General features: G+C 45.4%; 1 long non-coding RNA gene across 1 annotated transcript in view; it reads right to left on the reverse strand.

Annotated features, from left to right (window-relative positions):
• LOC105484152 (uncharacterized) overlaps positions 1-18,151 on the reverse strand; it is a 32,964-nt gene extending 14,813 nt beyond the window's left edge. Inside the window, exons 1-2 of the long non-coding RNA XR_988785.2 lie at positions 17,774-18,151; positions 14,473-14,547 (exon numbers count right to left, since the gene is read on the reverse strand). This is a non-coding gene — a long non-coding RNA (uncharacterized lncRNA). The remainder of the gene's footprint in view (positions 1-14,472; positions 14,548-17,773) is intronic.
• Positions 18,152-26,303: the final 8,152 nt, after the last annotated feature.

Consider the following 26,303-nt stretch of genomic DNA (forward strand, 5'->3'; position numbering starts at 1 on the left):
AAGGTCTTTTTCTACATTTCTCTAAACTCTTTGACTCCACTCCTCCTATTAAAACTGACAACAAATCTCTGGGTTGTCATTGATTTTCATCTTGATTCTTTCCCCCCTTGCAGGAAGGCAGGCAAAGAGAAACCGAAAGCACCGATTCATGGTGCTATTGATGATTAAGGCAGGAAGAAGTCCGGTGGCGTACTCAGTCCAACTGCCCTATAGCTTGCCAATGGGGAAATTGGCCCAGGAGGGTGAAGAAAGCGATGGGAGACCATCGCGAGGCAGCATCCCTCTTCCTTGTTTGCCTCGGTCAAAACCATATACACACATTACTATAACTATAGAATTCATTCTTTCATGTATTCACCCATCAAGATATACAGAGTTCCTCATCCCTGCCCCGGACTGGGCTCGGTTTTTGGGATACACATGTGAACAAGGTAAATGCAGTCTCCACACTCTCGTTAACTTGCATCACAAAAAATCACCCAAGAGCATGTTAAGACGTAGATCTCCAAGTCCCAGATATTCTGATGATGCCAGGCGGGGCCCGGGAGTCTACACGTTTAATACACACCCCAGGTGGGTCTGACATTGAAGCACCCATCTAGTAGGATGACTGGGATGGCAGGACATTTGAGCTGGGAGGGGACATAAATTATGCCATCTTTTTATGGGTTAAATAAAAAGAAAGAAGATGACTGCAGAGTTTAAGTCACGAGGATCCCACAGCCTCCTGAGTTTCCTCCCTCGCTTCACACTGCCCCCTTCCTGAGCTTCTTGTCATCAACCCTGTCATCTCCGTGCCACATTCCTGCGGTGGCCACCCCCACTCTCACGCCCCTTTCATGCCATCTCTGCGGGGGATCCCAATGTGCCTTCAATCAAGCAACTCTGGGTTCCGAATAAATCTACGTTCTCTTGGAAGAGTTGCCTGGTCCTTCGGACTCTGCACCTCATTCCTGTATTATTTATGCAATTAATATTTCTAACATCCTACTATGCGCCAGAAACCACTTGGGGCCCTGGGAATATCACTGTGAAAACTATATATGGGCTTATAAACTGGCAAGGAAGACAGACATTACATAAATAATTACATCAAAATAGGCCAGGAGCAATGGCTCACACCTGTAATCCCAGCACTTTGGGAGGCCAAGGTAGGCGGATTACGTGAGGTCAGGAGTTCGAGACCAGCCTGGTCAACATGGTGAGAACTCATCTCTACTAAAAATGCAAAAATTAGCTAGGCATGGTGGTGGACGCCTGTAATCCCAGCTACTCAAAAGGCTGAGGCAGGAGAATCACTTGAACCCAGGAGGCAGGGTTTGCAGTGAGCCAAGATCACACCACTGCACTCCAGCCTGGGTGACAGAGCAAGACTCCATCTCAGGGTGGGAAAAATAAAAATAAAAATAAAATAATTACAGCAAAACATAATGAGCAGCACAAAAGAGAAACTTCAAGTATATTACGGGAGCACAGAACAGGGTCAGGACCTCCTCTTGGTGGATGAGAGGATCCATCCTTGGGAAAGCTGAGCTCTAAAGGGTCTCAGCCAGATTTGGGGCAGGGGTAGGGGTTGGCAGGTAGGGGAAGAGTGTTGCGAGGAAGGAAGGATGCAGCAGGTGTTTGCCAGTAGAGCCGCGGAAAAACATGGTCCCTTCAAGAATTTAAGCAGGGTCAGTATTGTATCCAGGATGAGAGGAGCATGGGCAGGATGGAGCTCAAGATAGGTGGACAGGAACTGTATCCCGGAGCACTGGGAAGCTGTGTTAACATGCTTGAATTTTTTTTAATTTTGCTTATCATACAATCCACCCTTAGTGTATATGACTCGATGAGTTTTAGGTAAAGTTAACCATCACCATAAATCAGTTTTAGAGCATCTCATTACTCCATTAAAATCCTTCATGCACATTTTTACGAGGATGTACTTATTTATTTTAGAGATGAAGTATCTCTCTGTGTCCCAGGCTGGAGTGCAGGGGCACAGTCATAGCTCAGTGCAGCCTTGAACTCCCAGGCTCGAGCAATCCTCCTGCCTCAGCCTCCTGAGTAGCTGGGACCACAGGCACACACCACCACAAACAGCTAGTTTTAAAAAAACATTTTTTTTTTAAGATGAGGGCTCATTATGTTCTTCATGCCCATTTAATCCCCTCCTCCCTGCTTTCACCCCAGCTACCATGGATCTACTTTCTGTTTCCATCATTTTCCCTTTTCTGGATGTTTCCTATTGTCACACAATATGCAGTCTCTTGTGTCTGGCTTCTTTTCACCAGAGGAGCTTGAATTTTAATCTGAAAACACTGAGAGGCCCTTACTGAGGTTTAAGAAGTAACAAGACCAGGCCGGGCATGGTGGCTCATGCCTGTAATCCCAGCACTTTCGGAGGCCGAAGCAGGAGGATCACTTTCGGTCAGGAGTTCGAGACCAGCCTGGGCCACATGGCAAAACTCCGTCTCTACTAAAAAGACAAAAATTAGCACGGCAGGGTGGCACGCACCTGTAATCCCAGCACTTTGGAGGCCGAGGTGGCGGATCACTTGAGGTCAGGAGTTCAAGGCCAACATGGTGAAACCCCATCTCTACTAAAAATGCAAAAAATTAGCCGGGGGTGGTGGCATGTGCCTGTGTCAGAGGTGTTTGAACCAGAGTGACTCCCTCTTGAGTGAGGGCTAGGAAAATGAGGCTGCCACTGCTGGGCCGCATTCCCAGGAAGTTAGGTATTCCTGGCCTCCAGATGTTTATGGTTAAGGGAACAGATTGACGTTTAATAAATGCACCCAGACTTTGGTCTATAGGATTTCTATAGGATGATTGGACTGTAAATGAATACAGTAGATGTATTCATCTACAGTAGACTGTAGGTGAATCAGAGTGTCCTGATTCTGATATCTTGAGAACAAAAACATTCCTAATTTTGTTTTAAAGATAATAATATTGATTCTTGCAAAATATAGTAATTAAGAAAATTAATCCTTCATCAGAAACCCTTGTAGCAGAACCCATCTCCCAGTGATCTGTTTTTATCCTATATATAAGTGAGTATTGTACTTAGGGAGGACACGTTCCTCCTCGTACTTTTGGAAACACCCTGCTCTGTCTACGGAGTAGCCGTGCTTTCACCACTTTGCTTTCTTAATAAACTTGCTTTTGCTTTGTGGATTTGCCCTGAATTCTTTCTTGTGTCAGATCCAACTCTCTCGGGTCTTTATTGGGACCCCTTTCCTGTAACACCTGTAGTCCCAGCTACTCAGGAGGCTGAGGCACAAGAATCGCTCAAACCCGGGGGCAGAGGTTGCACTGAGCCGAGATCGCGCCATTGCACTCTAGCCTGGGTGATGGCGCAAGACCCTATCTCAAAAAAAAAAAAAAAAAGAAAAAGAAAAAGTAACAAGACCAGGTAGGGGTTCTAGAACGATCATCAGAACTGTCTCCCATAAAATGATGTGGTGAGGTGAGCCTGTGTGCAGGGAGAGCAATTTGGAGGCTCCCACACAGGAGTGTTCCAGGCTAGAGGAGACGACGCTGGAGAGAGCAGTGACGCCTGGACAGAAAGAAGCCCACATGTGTGGGCCGAGCGCGGTGGCTCACGCCTGTCATCTCAGCACTTTGGCAGGCCAAGGTGGGCGGATCGCCTGAGGTCAGGTGTTCGAGACCAGCCTTGCCAGTATGACAAAACCCCATATCTATTAAAAATACAAAAATTAGCCGGGCGTGTTGGCTCACCCGGTAATCCCGGCTACTCGGGAGGCTGAGACAGGAGAATGGCTTGAACCTGGGAGGCAGAGGTTGCAGTGAGCCAAGGTTGTGCCACTGCACTCCAGCCTGAGTGACAGAGTGAGACTCTGCCTCAAAAAAAAAAAAGTAAAAGGAGTCCTCATGTGTGGCTCACCCCAGGGAGTGCCTCTCAGGCTGAATCCGATTCTTGTAAAGCACACAAGAACCAGTCCCCTCCATTTTCTGAGGGAGATCCCAAGAGATTTCAGATTCCTTGCCTGACCATTCATGTCCCTAAAGGGACCAGCAAGAAGCCTTCTGCTGCCCTGCTGCCATCTGTCTATTGTCAGGGCCCTGAGACTAAACCCGATGGTGCTAAACACAAGCAGACGGACACCACAGCCTCATTTCACACACAGACACTTGGCCAGGACAGCTGCTTTTCCTCCTTTCCTCCAGCTTTAGGAGGAAAAAAAGCCAAAACGCCAAGAAAACAGGCTAACAACAGATCCCGTGAAAACCATATCCCAGGGACATTCTGAAACGTGTCCATATTCCATTAAGACTTCCACACTATATTCATCTACAGTCCAATCATCCTAGAGACAAATGATGCTCAGGATGAAAACGCTAAACCCACAAAATGCTCAGTTAACAAGCATGTTTATTTAAAAATGAATGCATAACTTTAAAAAGATTTTTCAACACAAAATTTTGGACACACCTCCCCAACAAGTTTAATGCTGTTTGTTTTTTCAAAATCACCCAACCAGCATATTCCATTCCTTGCGCATTCCTATGAAGGTTTCCGTGAAGAGAGAAGGGAGGTTGATGACTGCAGCATTTGAGAGGCTTAGGCTGTGGAGGAGGTTGGAGGGTCACCAGGTTGGCCAACTGAAGGGTTGGTTGTAAATGTCAATATTGGCCATTCATTTTTCTTACAAAGAACACAAGAGCCCTCCCGTCTGGTTTTCGTGGGACACATGGTCTCCAATAGAGCAGGCACACATCCCCACAAGGCACAGCTACTCGTGGTGCCAGGGACCCCTGGGGCCTGCCTCTACTGGCACAGAGGCACATCCAGTGCCATCTCAGAGCTGGGGCCCCCGAGCAGTGTGCCACACACAGTGTCTTCAACAACAGGCACTGATTTCCTCACAGTCCTGGAGGCTGGAAGCCCAAGATTGAGGTCTGGCAGGATGGATGTCCTGTGAGGCCTCTCTTCCTGGCTTGTAGAAGGCCACCTTCTCACCATGTCCTTATAAGGCCTGTCCTCTGAGCTTAAGAACAGACACCGCACACCTGCATGTCTCTTTCTCTTCCTGTAAGGCCATAGTCCTATTATATTAGGACCCCACCCTTATAACCACCTGTACTTCCTTACAGACCCTAACTCTCAATCCAGCCACACTGGGGGTCAGAGCTTTCATATATGAACTTGGGGAGCACACATTCAGTCCATACCGGTGCCTTGCTGCCATCTGGGGAAGGCTGCCCTCACACAGGGTGTCATTCTAACTTCCTATGCCAAGACTGAAGTCAGCAGCTGGTGCATTTACCAGGCCCCCAAGTGGTCTGCTATCATCAAAAGTAGCCCTAATTGGGGGGTGGGGGCCCTATTCTTTTGGATGTGATAGGCAGTTACCTCAAAGGCAGCTATTCTCAAATGGGGGTAATTTTGACATCTAGAGGACATTTGGCAATGCCTGAAGACCCTTTTGGTTGTTACAACTGGGGAAGGGAAGTGGGTAGTGGATAGCAGCTAGGGATGCTATGCAGTGAGTGGTGGTTGGCGGCTGGGGACGCTGAGGGTTGGGTGGTGGGTGGTGGCTGGGGACGCTGAGGGTTGGGTGGTGGGTGGCAGCTGGGGATGCTGTGGGTTGGGTGGTAGGTGGCGGCTGGGACACTGTGCAGTGGGTGGTGGGTGGTGTCTGGGGACACTGTGCAGTAGATGGTGGGTAGCAGCTAGGGATGCTAACCATCCTACAATGCACAGGACATCCCCCTACAACAAAGAATTACTCGGCCCCACACATCATTGGTGCCGAGGTTGAGAAACCCTGCTGCAGGGTATAGCACCCGTCTGACTTGGCCTGAAATTCTTCTGTTAACTCTCATAGAAGACCCAGGTTAGGAAGTGAAGGCGGGGAAGAAAAGCTTCAGATGCCATTGTCAACCCTTACACCTAGACTCTGTCCCCAGGAAGTTCCCTTGGGAAGGTGGTAAGGGCAATGAGTTCTAAGGAATTGTCCAGAGTATAGAACTGGCAGATGGGCACTGAGGAATTTTGGACCTGGGTGTCAGGTAAGAGTTTCTGGGCTGAAGGAGCATTGTGAGGGCAGGTGACCTCCTCCTCACATCACCCTTCCTCTTCTCACACCCGGCTGACGCCTGTGCCTCTAGCTTCCTCCCCACTCCACTGGCAAACAGAACCTGAGTCAGAAATAGTTTTTACCTACATAATCTTAAGTTCTTCATTCGTTTTTCAAAGAATATTATTTTCATTTTCTTAAGACTATAAAATTAAAACATGTTTATGGTAGAAAATTTACAACACCCAAGAAATTAAAAAATCATCTCACCCCTCATCATCTCACCACCCAAAGATCATGGCTGTTAAGACGTTGTACTTCCCTTCGGTCTTTCATATGGAAGACAAATCTAGCACATGGAACATGCACAGTCGGTGAGACGTTACCGCCAGGCAATTTTATTTTTGTCTCTCACTGCTCTCTGCAAATATGCTGGATGAAACCAGTGTCCCTGGAGGAGAACTCGGGCTGTCTCTAGATTCTCCTAGCCACTCACAGCTAAGACAAAGCCATATAGCTATTCCAGAGGCAAAGCACAGCCACGATTCAGAAATTATCATGCCAGGCAACAGAATACTCTACACTTTGGTCTTCATTCAAAAGTAAGACTTCCTCCTCCACCTCGAGCTGGGACCTGCTGGGGTTGGGAGGCATGGCCGTGGTCAGTTTCTGCTCTCTTTCCAGATACCTCTTCCCAAGCTTGCTGACTTTTTTCTGACCCTTTTGGGCTACAGACAGAGGCTAAGAGGAAAGGGGTGGGTAGGGAAGTTGTCACCTGACAAGTCCTGTTATAAACTGGCTTTGTGCTCCTGGGCCTCGTAACTGCCTAAATGGACTCTCCCATTAGGGGCCACTCGAGACCCTGCAGAGCCCATCCGTCTCTGTACAATACCCAGGGCCCCGCAAGCTCATCCTCCTTGGGGACCTCTTGCCTCCTCCTTTCCAAGCCCCACGGGAAGCCAGCTGTCCACCGGCAGCTTCTTTGCACCAGGACCTGTTACCTGTCCAGGTGGCTCTGCTGGACGGGGTATAAGTCATCCCGGCTCTCATGTGTGGCTCACACCCGGTCTCTGGGAAACACGCAGACAATCCTGGCCCCTGCAAACTCCGGAATGAAGCCCGAGCCCAGGGCAGAGGCAGCCTGCCCTTCACTCTCAGCACTGCCGCAGCAGGAAGCACACGCTCTCTCCTGCCTTGGAATTTCCAGGTAGGCATCACACAGAGGTTCATGGTGCCCCTCAGCTTCAGGGACACATGTCAAGCCTTCCATGGGGTCTTACTGAAGTTTCTCTTCACTCATGAAGCTATTTCAGGCCTTCCTGAAAGGTCCCCTAAAATGTCTTTCCCTCAGAAAGACTTCTCAAAATCCTTTTATTTTCCAACCCTCGATATGGGTGAATCCATGAATTCTTATTATTTATTTTTTTGACATAGAGTCTCACTCTGCCACCCAGGCTGGAGGGCAGTGGTGCAATCTCGGCTCACTGCAGCCTCCACTTCCTGGGTTCAAACGATTCTCCTGCCTCAGCCTCCAGAGTAGCTGGGTTTACAAGCACCCGTCACCAAGCCCAGCTAATTTTTGTATTTTTAGTAGAGATGGGGTTTTGCCACATTGGTCAGGCTGGTCTTGAATTCTTGGGCTCAAGCGATCTGCCCACTTGGGCCTCCCAAAGTGCTGGGATTGCAGGTGTGAGCCACTGTGCCCGGCCTTGAATCCTATGACTCCCATGGATTTTTGAGCATAGGCCCGTAAGGCCCGTCAATATTCTGTGGCCCTTCTCCATCCTTCTCCACCCAGCCCTGCTCCATCTTTTGCCAGAATTAGCTGCAGGTTCCAATAGGGCTAGAAAAATAACGTATCTCACAACTTTTATGATTTTCCACCCCTTTTTAACTAGAAAAAAAAAAACAGGCAAAACAGCAATAACAATAAGTGAAAATATAACTTACAATCTCCATAAACAACAGGAGGAAGGTGGAGAAAGAACAATAGAAAATTTGAGGAAGCACAACAGAAAATAGCATTCATTATTTGTAGCCCTCTTTATGGACCTAAATGTGAGTTTTCCTCAACAACACGGACTGTGTTATGTGTTTCTTAGTTTGCTAACAAAATGATGTGTAGGGAACTAAAGATGTAAATGTTGTATGAACAAAACCAAATAACACTCTGCAGGAAAAAAAACTATATTCCCTATATTATCCGAACGTTTTCAAAACTCCACAAGTTTTCAAGCGCTTCCAAAAAATTGGTGTTTTTTCTAACTTTCTTCCGATTTTCCTCCCACGCTTCCCATTGCTGTTTACCTTTTGGTTGTGCACACTTAATTATATTTAATTATATTAGACCTTGGTTCCTCCGCCCCTCAGGGCCATCGTGTGAGCTGGAAGCGTGTCTCACCCGTCTCCCAGGTGGAACCGGGCGAGCAATCCATCCTAAGACCCGTTGGTACTGCCCCCTTGTGGCTATTTCCTTAATAATAATAACATCACCACTAAACTTCATCCTGAGATGTCTAAGAAACAGTCACTGAACACCAGTTGTAACTTGGGACTGGGATGCTGATTTTAGAGGAGAGGAATAGGGAGAGGTTTGTGAAAGGATACAAAATCCTATCAGGTAGGAGGAATCAGTTCTAGTATCCTACATCACTGTAGGATGACTCTAGTGAACAGCAGCGTGTTACGTAGTTTCAAATAGCTAGCAGGACGTTAAATGTTCCTAACACAAAGAGACGATAAATATTTAGAGGATGAATAGGCTAATTACTCTCATTTATTCAGCCTTATATGTACTGAAACATCACCATGTATCTCCATGAACATGTACAATTACTGAATATGTACAATTATTCAATTTTAAAATAAAGTAATTTTTAAAAAATTTTTAAAAATGAATGGCTTATAGTCTTCGCCTCAAGAGAGATCACAGACCCTTGTGGGGGACAGTCTCCTGCCCGGCTAATCCTGCTTTAACTCAGCATGCATTGTGTTGCAGAGGAAAAAGTGGCTCACGAGAGTGGATAGGATGTGAAGGCTCATGGAAGAAAGGCCACTGAGGCAGGCACAGCAAGGATGCAGGCACGTGGAGAAGAGAAGGGATATCCCAGCCCGAGCAAGGAACCCAAGCACAGGCCCCAGCCAAGGTGTAAAGGCAGAGTAAGTTCAACCTAACGTGGGACTTAGTGCATGCACTTGGGGGCAGAAAGGTGGGGGTTCAAGTCCCAGGTGTGCCGTTCAAGAGCTGCATGGTCTCGGGTAAGTTACTGAAGCCTCGGTTTCCCTTTGCATTAAAATGGAAACAATAGTGCGTCTTCCACAGAGTCCTTGCGAAGATTAAGTAGAAGAATATACGTAAAGTGCTTGGCGCCGTACTTGGCCTGCAGTAAATGTTCGATAAATGTTAGCTGCTAATGGCAGGTGGTGCAGGCTGTTTTGGAGTGTGGGTGGCATTTACGGGTGCAGAGGGGAATAGAATTTGAAGACAGAGCTTGAATGCCAAGCTAAGGAGCTTAAAATTATCTTCTACACAGCAGTGAACCACAGTAGATTTTTGCAATGAGGTGGCATGAGGTGATTCGACTATTTTAAGAGGAGAATTCTATGAAGAGGATAAAGGATTGGAAGCAACAAGGCTGCTAATTCATTTATGAAATAAATATTTATTTTAAGCCTACTAGTTTTAAATAACTATGCTGGTGCCTGCGAAGAACAGTGAACTAGAGAGAAAGCGGACTGTTGTCTGCTGGGAGCTTTCATTCTAACAGAGTAGACACATCCATGAGTTTCCCACGCAACAGTACAGCATTACTTCATGTCATGGGAGGGCTGGCAAGGAAATATACACAGGGGTAAGACAGAGAATAACCTTGGATAAATAAATCACTTAAGCTCGCTCTGCCTCTATATCTTCATCTCTTAAGTGCAGCTTATATTCCTGCCCTGCCTACCAAGCAGAATCAGTGTGTAGATTCAAATGAGAGGATATGCTGGAAAGAGTTTTGTGAAGTGTAAGTCACTTATAGAAGTAAGAATGAAAATGGATTCTTGGCTTGGCACAGTGGCTCACATCTGTAATCCCAACATTTTGGAAGGCTGAGGCAGGCTGATTGCTTGAGCCCGGGAGTTCGAGACCAGGCTGGGCAATGTGGTGAACGCTCGTCTCTACAAAAAGCGGAAAAATTAGCCAGGCGTGGTGGCACATGCCTGTAGCCCAGCTACTTGGGGGGCTTAGCCCGGGGAGTTCAAGTCTGCAGTGAACCGTGATTGCACCGCTGCACTCTAGCCTGGGTGACAGAGTGAGACCTTGCCTCAAAGAAAAAGAAAGAAAGAAAATGGATTCTTATGAGAATCTCTACTGTTAATGGATTCTTAGGAGATTAAATTTAAGGAGTACAAGCACAGTTTTGTTACATGGATATATTGCTTAGTAGTGAAGTCTCGGCTTTTAATGCATCCATCATGCAAATAATATACATTGTACTCATTCAGTAATTTCTCATTACCCAACCACCTCTCACTCTCCCCCTCCCAAGTCTCCAACTTCTATCAGTCCACACTGTATGTCCATATATACACATTATTTAACTCTCACTTAAACGTAAGAACATGTGGTATTTGACTTTCTGAATTGTTTCACTGAAGCAACCGCCTCTAGTTCCATCCATGTTGCTGCAAAGGACATGATTTCATTTTTCGTGGCTGTATAGTATTCTATTGTGCACACATACCACATTTGCTTTATCCAGTCATCCACTGATGTACATTTAGGTCGATTTCATATCTTTGTGCTATTGTGAATAGCGTTGCAATAAACATATGAGTGCATGTATCTTTTTAATATAATGATTTTAGAAAATGGATTCCTAGTCAGATCTTTAAGGCCTTTGCCCTAATGTTCCCTCATAATCAACTCATCTGGTTTTTCCTGAGCCACTCCACACAGCAAGACAGAGTTATTTTCTCCCTTTCCTGGATCCCACTTCTTAGAATCATACGGAAAGATGAAAGGGAAACGGGGAAGGGAAGGGAAGGGAAGGGGAAGGGGAAGGGGAAGGGGAAGGGGAAGGGGAAGGGGAAGGGGAAGGGGAAGGGGAAGGGGAAGGGGAAGGGGAAGGGGAAGGGGAAGGGGAAGGGGAAGGGGAAGGGGAAGGGGAAGGGGAAGGGGAAGGGGAAGGGGAAGGGGAAGGGAAGGGGAAGGGGAAGGGGAAGGGGAAGGGGAAGGGGAAGGGGAAGGGGAAGGGGAAGGGGAAGGGGAAGGGGAAGGGGAAGGGGAAGGGGAAGGGGAAGGGGAAGGGAAGGGAAGGGGAAGGGGAAGGGGAATCTCTGTAAGGATTAAGCACTTTCAGCCCTGTTGCATCAGTGGTTCTCAGTGGAGCACTTCGGCAGTTTGGGAGGGTGTCTGCTTATCACAGTGACTGGGAATGCTACTAGCATCAGGGAACAGGAGCCACAGATGAGAGGCATCTGCAACACAGAGGAGAGTCTCCCATCATGACAAATTGTCCTGCACATTGCTTGGCATTCAGAATGTCAGGTAGGTAGAACACCTGTTTATAAATCTGAGCCTAGAATCAAACTGCTTTACATAAAGCAGAGAATGTTTTTCTCCATCGCTTTAAGACACAGTTTCCCAACCAGGGTATCAATCTAGGGAAGACTGTATTTTGTTTGAAACCTTTCAAACACAGTGCACCATCTGAAAAACCCTAGCATGTTACACCACTAGTGGCAGTCAGTTATCAGTACAACATTTGTAGCTCTCACATTCACAGTGATTCTCTCACTATATGTATTTACACAGACATACCTAATCCTATCTCAAATGTCAAAAATGGCACATAATTTTTAGTGGAACACTTTCTTGCCATTCTCAAATCCAAATGTATTCATTATAAGTCACTATGAGCGTCTGCACCCTCCATTGTCTTAATGTGGCTGTGCCTGAGCATTTAGAACTTGAAATACAATCTTTTAGGTGACTTTCCCCCTTTTTTCTCTACAGTTAAGGCATCATGCTAATTTTTAAGGGATATGTGTAGGTACTACCATATTGACCATCAGTTTCACTTTTAATAGTAAAGAGACTGTTACAAAATATTTGTTATTAAAAGTGCTGTTTGGGGTGACAGGAGAGAGAAGGACTGCGGTAGTTTGTTTACCTGGAGAAAGTCAAGCGAAAGCTCTCAGAAGCCCCTGGTGATTTGTTCCCACGGCAGATTGAGAACTGTCATTGAAATTATTTACCCCACGCTTCTGTGGCCTTGCTGCTTCCTTGTAAGGTCTGTCTGAGAAGCAACTAACTCTGTCTGATCTGAATTTAGCAGAGCCTGGGCCCCTAAAGCAAAGATCAGGGAAGATGTCCTAACAGCTGCTGATAAAAATTCATATTCTATCCAAAAGCCCGTATTAATCCATGATCCTCCTAGGCTGTGACTGGGGGCAGGGAAAGCCCCTGAATTACGAAGAATAAACAGTATTCTCCGGATGGTTTCTCCTGGGGACAACGCACAGGGCTGTTGCAGCCAGTGACCTGAGCCTAGTTTCTGGGGTTAAATTTAAGTCCCCCAGGGACCCCTTCCCCCCATCTGGATCCCTCTGGCGATCTGTTCCTCACCCCTGGAGTCCTGGTTAGCTAGAGGACGCTGTATTTATAGAGCATCTTTCTGAGAAGAGCTCTAAACTCTTTTCGGAGATTAGCTCATTGCGCAGGGGTTAGAGGGGAGGAGCAGCAGCAGGAGGGCTGTGTTCCTCTCCCTTTAAGGCAGAGGAATGAGCCCCACATGGAGGCTGGGGGACTTGGGTTCCCTGAGCCTCTGTCTGCAGTGTGACCTCCACCGAGTCACATAAACCTCTCCCCGTTCCTGGCTGGCGCTCAGTGCCTGGCCCCTGCACCCTGGATGCTGAGCAGTAGGGAGAAGCCTGAGCTTCATGTGTATTTCTGTGTTTCTCATGTCTGGGGCAACCCGGGGGCGAGCTGGCTGCCGCTCCCTACAGAGCTCTTTTCAGGACAGGGCAGGACCTCGAACTGAAATATTTTTGTGTATAATTGTGATGAAATATGCATAACATAAAATTTGCACTTTTAATCATGTTTAACTCTGCAGTTTAGTGGTGTGGCCTATATTCACAATATTGTGTAACCGTCACCACCATCCCTCGCCAGAACTTTTTCATTTTCCCCAACTGAAACCCTACCCCATTAAATACTAACTCCCCATTGTCCCTCACCCCCAACCCCTGGCAACCACCATTCCACTACCTGTCTCTATGAATGTGCGTATTCCAGGTGCTTCATATGGATGGAATGATGCGATATCTGTCCTTTCGTGTCTGGCTCATAGCATTTAGTGCCATACCATCAAGGTTCTTGCCTGCTGTGGCAGCAGACTGAATTCTTAGGTCCCTCTAACCTAAGGTGAAGAGGTGAAGCCAGCTGGACTTCCTGGGTCGAGTGGGGACTCCGAGAACTTTTCTGTAGCTAGCTAGAGGTTTGTAAAATGCACCAATCAGTGCTCTGTTAAAATGCACCAATCAAGCCGGGCGCGGTGGCTCACGCCTGTAATCCCAGCACTTCGGGAGGCTGAGGCAGGCAGATCACGAGGTCAGGAGATCGAGACCATCCTGGCTAACACAGTGAAATCCCGTCTCTACTAAAAATACAAAAAATTATCTGGGTGTGGTGGCGGACGCCTGTGGTCCCAGCTACTTGGGTGGCTGAGGTAGGAGAATCGCTTTAACCCAGAAGGCAGAGGTTGCAGTGAGCTGAGATTGCACCACTGCACTTCAGCCTGAGAGACAGAGTGAGACTCTGTCAGAAAACAACAGCAGCAAAAAAACCACACACACACACACACAAAGGCACCAATCAGAGCTCTGTAGCTAAGTAAAGGTTTGTAAAATGGACCAATCAGCACCCTGTAAAATGGACCAATCAGCACTCTGTAAAATGGACCAATCAGCGCTCTGTAAGATGGACCAATCAGCACTCTGTAAGATGGACCAATCAGCACTCTGTAAGATGGATCAATCAGCGCTCTGTAAGATGGACCAATCAGCGCTCTGTAAGATGGACCAATCAGCGCTCTGTAAAATGGACCAAACAGCAGGACATGGGCAGGGACAAATAAAGGAATAAAAGCTGGCCACCCCCAGCCAGCAGCAGCAACCAGTTCAGGTCCCCTTCCGCTCTGTGGAAGCTTTATTCTTTCCCTCTTCACAATAAATCTTGCTGCTGCTCACTCTTTGGGTCTGTGCCATCTTTAAGAGTTATAACACTCACTGCAAAGGTCCCAGACTCCATTCTTGAAGTCAGCGAGACCACGAACCCACTGGAAGGAACCAACTCCGGACACACAACCAGACCCCAGACCTGGGACGCGCCACGGTTTCTCATGCACACACACACTAGGGAGAGAAATGTAGACTTAGCTTGACCGCGTACTTTGAATTCCATAAAGTCTGCTTTCAGGATCCTTGACTGTGGGTCTTTTCATACTCTTCACGCAGGGCTGCAGATCTAGCAAATAGAAACACAATACCTGAATTACAGAATTTCAGATAAGCAATGAAAAATGTTTTAGTACAAGTATGGAATATTTGGTAACTTAAATTAATTATTTATCTGAAATTCAAATTCCCCTGAGTGTCCTGTGTTTCACCTGACAGACCTCTCCCCACGCCCCTCTGCGCCCTTCGGAAACCTCTTCCTTCCTGCTCTTCCTTCCCCATATCGGTTATTTATCCTTACAAATTTAAGCAGTGTCAATGTAAGTGAAAAGAATAGGAAATAGATACAGAGAAGATGTGGTTTGAATCTCAGCTCCATACCCTGCCGGCAGAAAATCAGTTGCTCTCTCCAAGTTTCATTAACTTATGTGGAATAAAGATGGGAGGAATGAAGATGATGGTACCAACTGCACAGTGTGGATTTAAGGGTCAAATGATGGATGTGAATATTCTTGACATGTATTAGTAATTTCTTTGCTCTAGCCATGGAGTGACAGATTATGCTTACCCTCACCTCACCTGCATTTGTAGGAATTATCTGCTCAAAGTGATTGGAGAGAGAACATGAGGACAAAGGGCAAACATGTTTTGAGAGCCCCAGAAATCACACTTGCTCTGGGCAGCTGTTGCTGCCTCTGTGAGCATCGTCCATGGCTGCAGGGAGACAGCTCCCTTCCCCCGTGCGCCCTCGTTCTCCCACCCTTACAGTAGCTGTGAGTAATTGGAAAGGAAGCTGCTGCTCTGCAGCTGATGACACGCTGGCAAATGGCTGCCTGTCCCTGGCTGGCCCACGAGATAAGCATCAGGCCCAACGCGTGCACAATTCCTGTCACGTTTAGTACCGCGCTGCGGTTCATGGTAAACAGTTCCCTTTCAGCCAACAGTTCTAGGAATCGGCGGAACATTGAATCCTCGAGCTGGAAAAAACCGACAGGGGCCAGCAAGCCTGCATCTCCCCTGGAGGCTGAGCATACCCCAGATAGCCGCTCAGTTCTTAGCAGTTCTCAGGAGGCTGCTCACAGCTGCCTGGGGGCACCTGTTCCGGAACTTTCGCCAGTTGAGGGAGTTCACCCACAGCCAACCTCTTTTCCCTTTCCGTTCAGTCCACCCCAGTTCATTTTCTGACTCTGTGCCACTGTGTGCTCAACGCTGTTAACTGCCGGGGGAGGACACCAAGGAGAACAGTGCCCGGTCCCTGCACCCAAGGCAAAGTCGGAGAGCTGGGGCATGAGGGTACAGTCCCTAGAGACAGACCACCTGCGTCCATGTCCTGGCTTCCTACCTGTGTGGTCTTGGGAAAGTCATTTACCCTGAGTTAGTGAGGCTCAGTTTCTGAGACTCAGTTTCCCTACCTGTAAAATAAATGTGATCCTTAGTACCTCCCTCATAGAGTTTGTTCTATGAATTAAACCAGGAAATGCAGCCATTCCTCAGCATCCATGAGGGACTGGTTCCAGGACCTTCCTTGGATACCAAAATCCACAGATGCTCAAGTCCCTGATACTAAAAGGTGTAGTATTTGCATATAAGCTATGCACATCCCCCATATACTTTAAAACATCTCTAGATTACTTGTAATACCTAATACAATGGAAATGTTACATAAGTAGTTGTCATACTGTATCACTTAAGGAGTAAAGACAAGAAAAACTGTTCCGTGTTTTCAGTACAGATGGCAATTTTTTGGAATATTTTTGATCTGTGGTTGCTTGAATTCATAGATGCAGAACCCACAATATTGAGGTCTGGGTATATATCTCAAGTGCTTAGAACAGTGCCTGGCATGTAGTAAACATTCAATCCATGTCAGCTATTGCCACAGTCCTTTTGGGGATTCAGACATGTTCATACCAGTCATTACTAATACAAGCAGCAGAATATGTTTTATTAGGTTGGTGCAAAAGTAATTATGGCTTTTGCCATTTAAAGCAATGATAAGAGCCGCAATTACTTTTTTTTTTTTTTTTTTTTCCTGAGGCGGAGTCTCCCTCTTTCGCCCAGGCTAGAGTGCAGTGGCGCGATCTCAGCTCACTGCAAGCTCCGCCTCCCAGGTTCATGCCATTCTCCTGCCTCAGCCTCTCTAGTAGCTGGGACTACAGTTGCCAGCCACCACGCCTGGCTAATTTTTTGTATTTTTAGTAGAGACAGGGTTTCACCATATTAGCCAGGATGGTCTCAATCTCCTGACCTCGTGATCCACCTGCCTCGGTCTCCCAAAGTGCTGGGATTACAGGCGTGAGCCACCACACCTGGCCATCATTATTACTAATATAAGCAGCAGAATGTGTTTTATTAGGTTGGTGCAAAACTAATTATGGTTTTTTGCCACTGAAAGCAATGACAAGAGCTGCAATTTCTTTTTGCACCATCCTAAATATTTATGTATTCTACACTATAGCATGCTTTTTATACTTTATCTCATTCAAGAAAATATAAGAACGAGAGGTAATAAAGGCAATCATTTGCGACCAGAATTAAATGCATAGAACTGAGAGTAGCCTTAGAATCGATCTAATACAGATCCATCATTTTGCAGAGAAAAATGAGATTGAAGTAACTTGCCCACATCACACACGCTGAGGGTGGGAACACAGGGTGGGGTTTTCTCTGTCGTCCAGGGCCTGAGGAGATACTAAAATAACCCAGGGCAGAAATCCAGCAAAGCACCCAAGTCAAAGGCCCGGCTCTGCTAATTCCCAAAGTGGAGACATGTCATGGTATTGAGAAAAAAGGTTTGCGCTTTGTTAGAGACCCACAGTCTAACCTTGGCGTTGGCACTTACTAGCCATATGACTTTGGGCAATTTGCTTGGGTCTCAATTTTGACATTTGTTTCTTCAGATTTACTAAGATCTCGTTTATAGTAGAAAACACACATTTCAGAAAACAAAGTCTGCATTCAAATGCTCCTTTGATTTTATAAGGCGGAAAAGTACATTTTCGGGCAACTTGAAAAGAACTGGGGAAGATAAAATGCTTAGAGAGACCGTGTGGGGACCTCTCATCTGGGCACATAATAAGTGCCGAATAAACATGACAAATAAATCAAAGGTAAGGATGTAGTTGGTGTTTTGGTGATTCTTTCTCTGGAAGTGGAAACCTAGAAGATTTGTCAATCTATTCATTTATTCAGTTATCTCATAAAACATGCACTGGGTCTTCACACGAGTCTAGCTCTGAGCTGGGCAGTGGAGGGAGGAGAAAGTTGAGTCCCGACACTCAGGAGGTTTACGGTACCTGGATGGAGGCAAGCCTGCAACATGAAAAGTCCATCGTTGAAACGGACATTGAGCAACGCCGAAGGTCGAGCGCAGTGTGTGATCACTGCTGAGTGCACAGTGCAGGAGGGAAGCCTCAGGCTGGGTTGGAGAAACTGGAATAGGCCTCATGGGGAGTCTTGAATCAGATCCTGACAAGCGGGCTTGGGTGGGAGGCAGCTAGAGGATCTGAGAAGTCATTCTGGGCTGTGGGAAATAACGCAAGTACAGCTTGGGAGTCCTGGTTGGTGTTCTGCCTCTCATTTCCTAACCCTGTGACTTTGCACGGGTTAGTTAACCGCTCTAAGGCCTCATTTTCTCACCTATAAAAACAATTACAGGTGGCTCACACCTGTCATCCCAGCACGTTGGGAGGCCGAGGCAGGTGGATTGTTTTGAACCCAGGAGTTTGAGATCAGCCTGGGCAACGTGGTGCAACCCTTCTCTACGAAAAATACAGAAAATTAGCTGGGCATGGTGGTGTGCACCTGTAGTCCCAGCTACTTGGGAGACTGAGGTAGGAGGATCACTTGTGCCCAGGAGTTTGAGGCTGCAGTGAGCCGTGATCATGCCACTGCATTCCAGCCTGGGTGACAGAGCGAGACCCTGCCTCAAAAAAAAAAAAAAACAAAACAAAAAAAAAAAACAAAAAAAACTTGGTCAGCTCAGGCTGCTACAACAATAACAAATATCATACACTGGGTGGCTTTAACAATAGAAATTTGTTTCTTAAAGTCGTGGAGGCTGGAAATCTGAGATCAGGATGCCAGCATGGTCAGGTTCTTGGTGAGGGCCTCTTCCCAGTTATGTTCTCACGAGCAATCTTGTGTGTCTTCCTCCTTTTATAAAGGAATTAATCCCATTGTGGAAGTTCTGCCCACAGGATTTCATCTAACCCCAATTACCTACCAAAGGCCCCACCCCCAAACATCATGGATTGGAGATTAGGATTTCAACATATGAATTTGGGTGGGGAGGGGCCACAGATATTCAGTCCAGAGTGATAATAGAATACAGCCTGTTTCCTAGAGTAGTTGGGAGGATTAAATGAGGTAATACAAGCTGAGCATGGTGGCTCACAGCTGTCATCTCAGCACTGTGGGAGACCAAGACAGGTGGATCATTTGAGGTTAGGAGTTTGAGACCAGCCTGGCCAACATAGGGAAACCCCGTTTCTACTTAAAACACAAAAATTAGCCAGGCATGGTGGTGCGCACCTGTAGTCCCAGCTACTCAGGAGGCTGAGGCAGGAGAATCACTTGAACCTGGGAGGCGGAGGTTGCAGTAAGCTGAGATTGCGCTGCTGTACTCCAGCCTGGGCAACAAAGCGAGACTCTGTCAAAAAAAAAAAAAAAAAAAAGAAAAGAAAAAGAAAGAAAACAAAAAAAAGAGGTAACACAAACTATTTTTTAAAAAACGAAACAAACAAACAACAGCACAATGCCTGGCACACAGTAAGAACTTCATCAACTTCAGCTGCTACTATTTTGTCAAAATAGTACGGAGACAAAACACTACAGAGACAGAAGTGCCCACGTGGGAAGAGAAGGTGGAAGAGAAGGTGATACCGTTAGATGTTAACGGTATCAGAGGAGGAGAAAAGCAATCCCAGCACGGAAGCGTGGCTTTCTCTGTTTGGTAGAATCTCTCTGACAGGAGCTCAAGAGAGCGCACAGAGCAATCTAAGAGAATTCACCTGGGACAGCATCTTCTAGAAAAAGCAGCCATTCAGTAAATATTTTGGGTGGATAGATGATTTGATGGGCTAGAGAATTATTCCTGAAAGTTCCTTGCTTGCATTATGAACCAAATTATCAAGCCTTTCTTAAACTGCTTATGCTTTTCTGGCCATACCATTTTCCAGGTCACAAGAAGCAGAGTCATGGAATCCTTCCCCACATGGAAAAGGATTAATGTAGCTAGAAGGCCCAAGTTGAAATCAAGGCCCTCTGAACTTTTTAAAAAGCGCATCCTTGCCCGTCATCAGTTATAAAATAAGCACATTCCTACGAGTATCCCTTCAGAGCTTGATTACAAACCAGAAAGAATGATTGCAATGCATGTGTCCATTAGCTCTAAAATTTGGAAGCTTTTGCTGTATGAGTCCACAGAGATCACCTGGGTGGTTGTTGTCAACCTGGCTGCATTTAAGAATCACCTGCGGGGCTTTTAAAAAATACTGATGCCTGGTTTCCACTTGAGTCATTTGTGGATTCCGAATCAGAATCATTTTTCAACCATTCACCTGTGGTGCAGCCTGTTCTATTGTTATATTTTGCAGCTGCCCAGGTGATATAATGTATAGCTTGAGTAGAGAGTAAATAGTCCCAGCCAGCCCTCTCCTTTTGCATATGAGAAAAGTGAGGCCCAGAAGGCATAAATAACTTCAGGTCACTTCTAACTACGCAGGAACAATACTGCTTTTCAGATCTCATAGGAACTACATCTGGTACCCACATGTGAGCCTCTGAGGCACTGCGTTGGTGCTGCCCCCAATATTCCCTATAATTATATGATAATGAGCTTCAGCTTCCTCTTTGAACTCAAGGGAGGCAGGAACTCTCCTGCCCTTTCACTATTTTCCCCTCTGTGCAGCCTCCAGCTAAATGTTATCGTTAATTTCTTCAAGCCCTCCACAAGGGGAGGAGAGAAAAGAGTTAGTATCAGTCATAATTTTATAAATACAAAAAATTGGAAGAATTCAACATTCCCCATCTTAATAAATAAAGCAAATTCCATCCCAAGTGCCAAAGGTTTCAGCTAAGTGTGGTCTGCAATCGACTGATTCAACACTTAAGGCTTTCTTAGGAATCAGTCCAGATTCCTATATGATTTTCATGCTTGATCGTCCTCCTTAATTCAGCCAGGATGAACAAATCTCTCAGAAATGGTCAAACTGATGAAGTGTACTAAATCAAAACTAAATCAAACAGCCCATGTTAACCGGACACTAACAAAGAGACTTTCTTTTATGTTCTTTTACTCAGACCTCACTACATTGAATAAACCGGTCTTCTTCATTGGCCTCTTGTATAGATCCTCCATTATGTTTATTTCTGTTGAAAACTTCACATCAGTAGATGTATGCTCCAAAGAGTATCTCTTACGACTTTTCAAGGGTTCCCAAAGTGTTGTACACGTGATTTCTGAAGCTTCTACTTTTCCATATGAGCCATACCTCTGCCTCTCTTCATTAGCAAGGAAACAGACAATTTACAACTAGTCCAGGTCTGCAGCGTAACATTCAAGACCTCCTGATATCGCCTCTCTTTCCTTCTGTCCTACTGATTCAGGCCCTTTCCAAGTTCCGAAGCTTCTTGGAATCGGAACCGTACACTGGGGTAGACTGCTGACGAGCATGCCTGGGAAGAGAGGGGGAAAGTTGGATCGGGGGAAAAGGAAGGTGGTCAGAAAGACCCCTAGCCTCTGCACCTCTACATGGTTTTGTTTCCCAGGGCAATTGTATCATGCCTGGACAAAACATTTTCTGAGAAATAATCATCATTGCTGTCCTCTTTCCTGGACCAGTTTTGGCAGGTGCTGGCCGGAAACAAGTCTCTTCTCTTTACTGGAATGGTGTCCTTATTGCTCTTTCCGGAATTTGCATGTTATTTATGCCTCGCCATAAAGGAGGACAAGTCTCAGGCATTGGGCTGCCTCCATTCATTCAGCCCATTCATGGGTAAACACTCATTAAGTATCTCCTGTGCTCAGACCAGTGTTAGAGTTATGAAGGGGGATATGGCTACTACAGAAAGAGAGTGCACCCTTGTTCTCTGCTGCTGGTCTGTTTCACCAGGAAGATGACATAAAGGGGGAGAAAAAGAGGACTGTTACCAGAAGTCGACTGAGCACAGATTAACAGTAGCTTATGTATTAGCTGTCTTCATAAAAACTGCATCCAAAGATAATTTTGGTACATAAAAATTGTATTAGAAGTATACTAAATAAACTCACTCTTTTAAAGGTTATGAGTCAGGTCACTTAACCAATACTAGAGAAGAGTTCTATCAGGTCCTTTCTGGCTTTAAAATTCCATAATTCTTTAAGATCAGCCAGATCGTGTTCTAAGTGTAAAGAGATTGAAAAGAGAAAAAAGTGAGTACTAAGAAAAAGGCAGAGATATAACAATATCAAAATCTGCAAAATAATTAAGGATAATTAGGATAAATGCAGACTTTATACAGCAAATCTCAAAATATTAACACTTAAGCTCCCCTCTCAAAACTTATAAAAGTTTTAGAAAAATTAAAAATAAATAGGAAAATCATTTGAGCCCAGTAGTTTGAGACCAGTCTGGGCAAGAGAGATCCTATCTCAAAATAATAATGATAATAAATTAATGAAAAGGGCTTTAGCAACCATAGGTTCAAGGTGTGGGGATTGCCCTACAGAGTAAAAATATCATGGCTCTTCTTGGCCACGATTAGGGTTTCTTTGACAGCACAGCTTTTGAAAGTTAGTAGGCTTCCATCAATTTGCTTCTGGTCAGTTCCATGGCTTATTAAGCATAGGTCAAAGACTTTGTCTGGATATATGTTCTTCGAGTCTCCTGGTCATTGGCCTTTGTTCTCTGCCCATCTCCCTGGAGCTAGTTTAAAGACCTCTGCCTGGAGACAATCTAGAATATTCGCAGGCAGGGAGTCCCCACCACCAAGCTGATCTTGACAAAGCCTGTCCAGTGTGTCAGTGGAGAAGCTTCAAGGAAGGTGTTTAAGAGAGACCTGGCCAGTAGGGATTTTCTGGGCCTCAATATCTCCTGCAGATAAGATTCCTGCTTTCTCTGCTTTAAGACAGGCATAAGTGTGTTTCTTTCTTATAGCACTCTACCAAAGGCCACCAAAATAATAGCCGCTGCGCATTAATACCCTAAATGTGAAACCATTTCCCCTAGTGCTCTCGATGGGCACTTACCGTCCCCAAGTTCAACGGAAAATAGTGGGATCCATTAATTTACAACCACATAACACGGTCGCCAGCTTCCCAGCCTGGACCAGCAGGCTTCTCGATTCCTGCTGCCTGCAGAGACACCTCCTCGACTCACCCCAGTCCTCATTTTAGGGTATGGTGCATGTAGCGCCTCTACTTCCTCATCCCAAATTTTGTGAACATACCTTCTCCAAATCAATTTTCCATGTCACACAATGAGGGTGGACTCCAAGCACGGCCCCCAGCTTGGCCTGCACACCATCCCTAGTCTTTGCTTTTCACATGGGCTGGCGTCATCCTCAGGCTGGAAGAAAAATTGTTGAAGCATTTCCTGATGTCACGTACAGACAAAATAACACATATGTTTCTCATGCTTTCCTTTGGGAGCAAAAATTAATTTTGGCCAGTGAGGAATCAGGAGAGGATGCCGGTGGGCTTCGGGAAAATTCGTGCCCCCAAAGGAACGCACACTAGCCCACTCCTGAATCAATTACTAGCAAAAGGAATGGGATCACCATGGCTGGTTCAAAGTGTGGTTTCGGGTCCCTGGAGCCCCTGAGATCCTTTAAGGGGGTCCATGAGGCCAAACTTATTTTCATAATATTATCCCCTTTTTCTTCCTCATTCTCTCACAACGAAGTTTTAAAGACTCCATGACGTGTGAGATCACAACAGATTGAATGTAGAAGCAGATATGAGAATCCAGCTGTCTTCTATTAAGCCAGGAAGTAAAAAGATTTACAAAAATGCATAACAATACTGCTCTACTTATTACATTTTTTCAAAAATATAGTTATTTTCATTAAAATATGTTAATCAGAGTAACATATTATGAACTTATGTGTAGTTATCTTTTTTTATTGAGACAGGGTCTCACTCCTATCACCCAGGCTGTAGTCCAATGACTGAATTCTGTTCACTGAGGCCTTGGCTTTATGGGCTCAGGTGATCCTCCCACCTCAGCCTCCCACCTCAGCCTCCCACCTCAGCCTCCCCAAGTGGGAGGATCTATAGACATGTGCCACCACGTCCAGCCAATTTTTTGTATTTTTAGTACAGACGGGGTTTTGCTATGTTGCCCAGGCTGGTCTCAAACTCCTGGGCTCAAGCGATCCATATGGGTGCCTCAGTCTCCCATATGTTGTTATCTTTACATTAATAGTTTTTACATTTCTCAATTTTAGCATCAAATACAGTAAACATCAATAGATATAGCCCACATAAGCAAACCTTCTTCAGGTTTCTCAATAATTTTTAAGATTGTAAAGGGATCTGAGACCAAAAACTTCTGATAAGCACCTGCTGATATTAATCGGTGTCAGCCCGTCAAAGTGGAGGTCAGCATCTCCCGAAGCTCTACGGCTGTGGAGAGGAGAGGTGCACATCTGAACAGATCAGGGCTCTGTTACAATGAAATAAAGAGAAAGTAATTACTGAAAAAGTAACCGGCCAAGCGCGGTGGCTCATGCCTGTAATCCCAACAATTTGGGAGGCCGAGGTAGGTGGATCACGAGGTCAGGAGTTGGAGACCAGTCTGACCAACCTGGTGAAACCCCAGCTCTACTAAAAATACAAAAATTAGCAGGGCATGGTGGTGCACACCTGTAGTCCCAGCTACTCAGGAGGCTGAGGCAGGAGAATCGCTTGAACCTGGGAGGCAGAGGTTGCAGTGAACCGAGATCATGCCACTGCACTCCAGCCTGGGCGACACAGCAAGACTCCTTCTCAAAAAAAAAAAAAAAAAATAACCAACAGTGTCCACTACACTACACAATATTTTTAAGTTAACTGAAAAATAAAGTGACTTACCTAATGCCACACACAAGTTCTGATATACTCAGAACTTAAAATCAGGATTTCTGACTACTAGTCAAAATTAGTTGAACTTCTGACTGCTATACATTCTGCTAAGCCACATTGCTTTCTTGCAAAAGGGCTGAAAGAGATTCTGAAATCCTGGTGAGTGTGGAGGAAGTTGGGCATGCTTATAAAATGCTAGTCAGAGTATAAATGTCCTTCCAGAAAGCAATTTGGCAATAAGCATCAGGAGCTTTGAAAATGTTCACAGCCTTTAACCCAGTAATCCCACTTCTAGGAATCTACACAAAGAAAATAATCAGAAATGTGAATGAAATCCATGTATAAGGATATTCATCAAAATGATGTGCTTAATAATGAAAAATTGGAAATAACCTGAATGTCCAATAACATGGGAATAGTTCAAAAAATTCTGAGAAAGTTCCTGACTGTTTATAGTGGTTTTCTCATGAGGTAGAAATATAGGGAATACTCATATGCTAAACATTAATGTTTTACAACAAGCATGTGTTACTATGGTGATCAGAAAAATGGTAAAAATTTAAAAATAATTATTACTTTGAAAAACTTTAATGGCCTGGGAACATGCAATATACTGTTGAGTAAAAAAGCATGATACAATCATAAATATATAATGTAATATCATTTATATATGTGTGGGAAAATTTCAGGAAGGAAATACTATACAATGTCAACATTTGTCATTATCTTTAGGTATAAGATTATAGATGATTTGCTCTCTATTTTTTCCTGAAATTTCTAGGGCTTTACAATGAGCATTTTCTTCCTCTGTAATCACAGGAGGAATGAAGGTTATTATATAAATAGGTTCGTGCAGAAAAAGGAAATGAAAATGCAGCAAAGTCAAACATCCTTGCTAACCAGGCAGGGGAGAAGGAGCAGCTGAGACCCACCTATGGCGGGCACTGTTGGCTGCCTTGCTGATGGAACTCAGTTTTGCTTGGGCCAGCAACGTGTCCAACTCCAGGCAAAAGTCACTTTCTTAGCCTCTTTGTAGCCAGAGGTGAACCTGTGACATACTTCTGACCAATGAGAAGAATTCTACCCAGGGCTGTGGGAAGTAACTTGTGTCCTCTCTTTTATTCCTGACTTGAAAAATGAATATGATGCCTGGAGCTAGAGCAGCCATCTTTCAACCACGGGGTAAAGAATCACAGTGATGTCAGCCCCGACATTATTGAGCCACTAAACCATCACCAACAGATGCCAATCTACGAATTTATTGTTATGTCAGAAAAATAGCCCTCTCTGTGTTTCAGCCATTGTGGTTGGGTTTCTTGGTAATCACAGCCAAATGCATTCCTGATACACCACCATGCACCAATGTTAAGAGGACTGAGACCATAGATAGGAAAGTGTTTTGTAAATTGTAAAATACTCTCACACCCACAGGTAATGACAACCATTGAAAACTAGTGCAAAACAGGCTGGGTGCAGTGGCTCACGCCTGTAATCCCAGCATTTTGGGAGGCCAAGGTGGGTGGATCACCTGAAAGTCAGGAGTTCGAGACCAGCCTGGCCAACACAGTGAAACCCCGTCTCTATTTAAAATATAAAACATTAGCTGGGCATGGTGGCAGGCACCTGTAATCCCAGCTACTCAGGAGGCTGAGGCACGAGAATCACTTGAGCCCAGGAGCCGGATGTAGCAATGAGCCAAGATTGTGCCATTGCACTCCAGCCTAGGTGACAAGAGTGAAACTTCATCTCAAAAACAAAACAAAACAAAAAAAAACTAGTGC

Source organism: Macaca nemestrina, chromosome 10, assembly GCF_043159975.1.
Source record: "Macaca nemestrina isolate mMacNem1 chromosome 10, mMacNem.hap1, whole genome shotgun sequence".
NCBI lineage: Eukaryota > Metazoa > Chordata > Mammalia > Primates > Cercopithecidae > Macaca > Macaca nemestrina.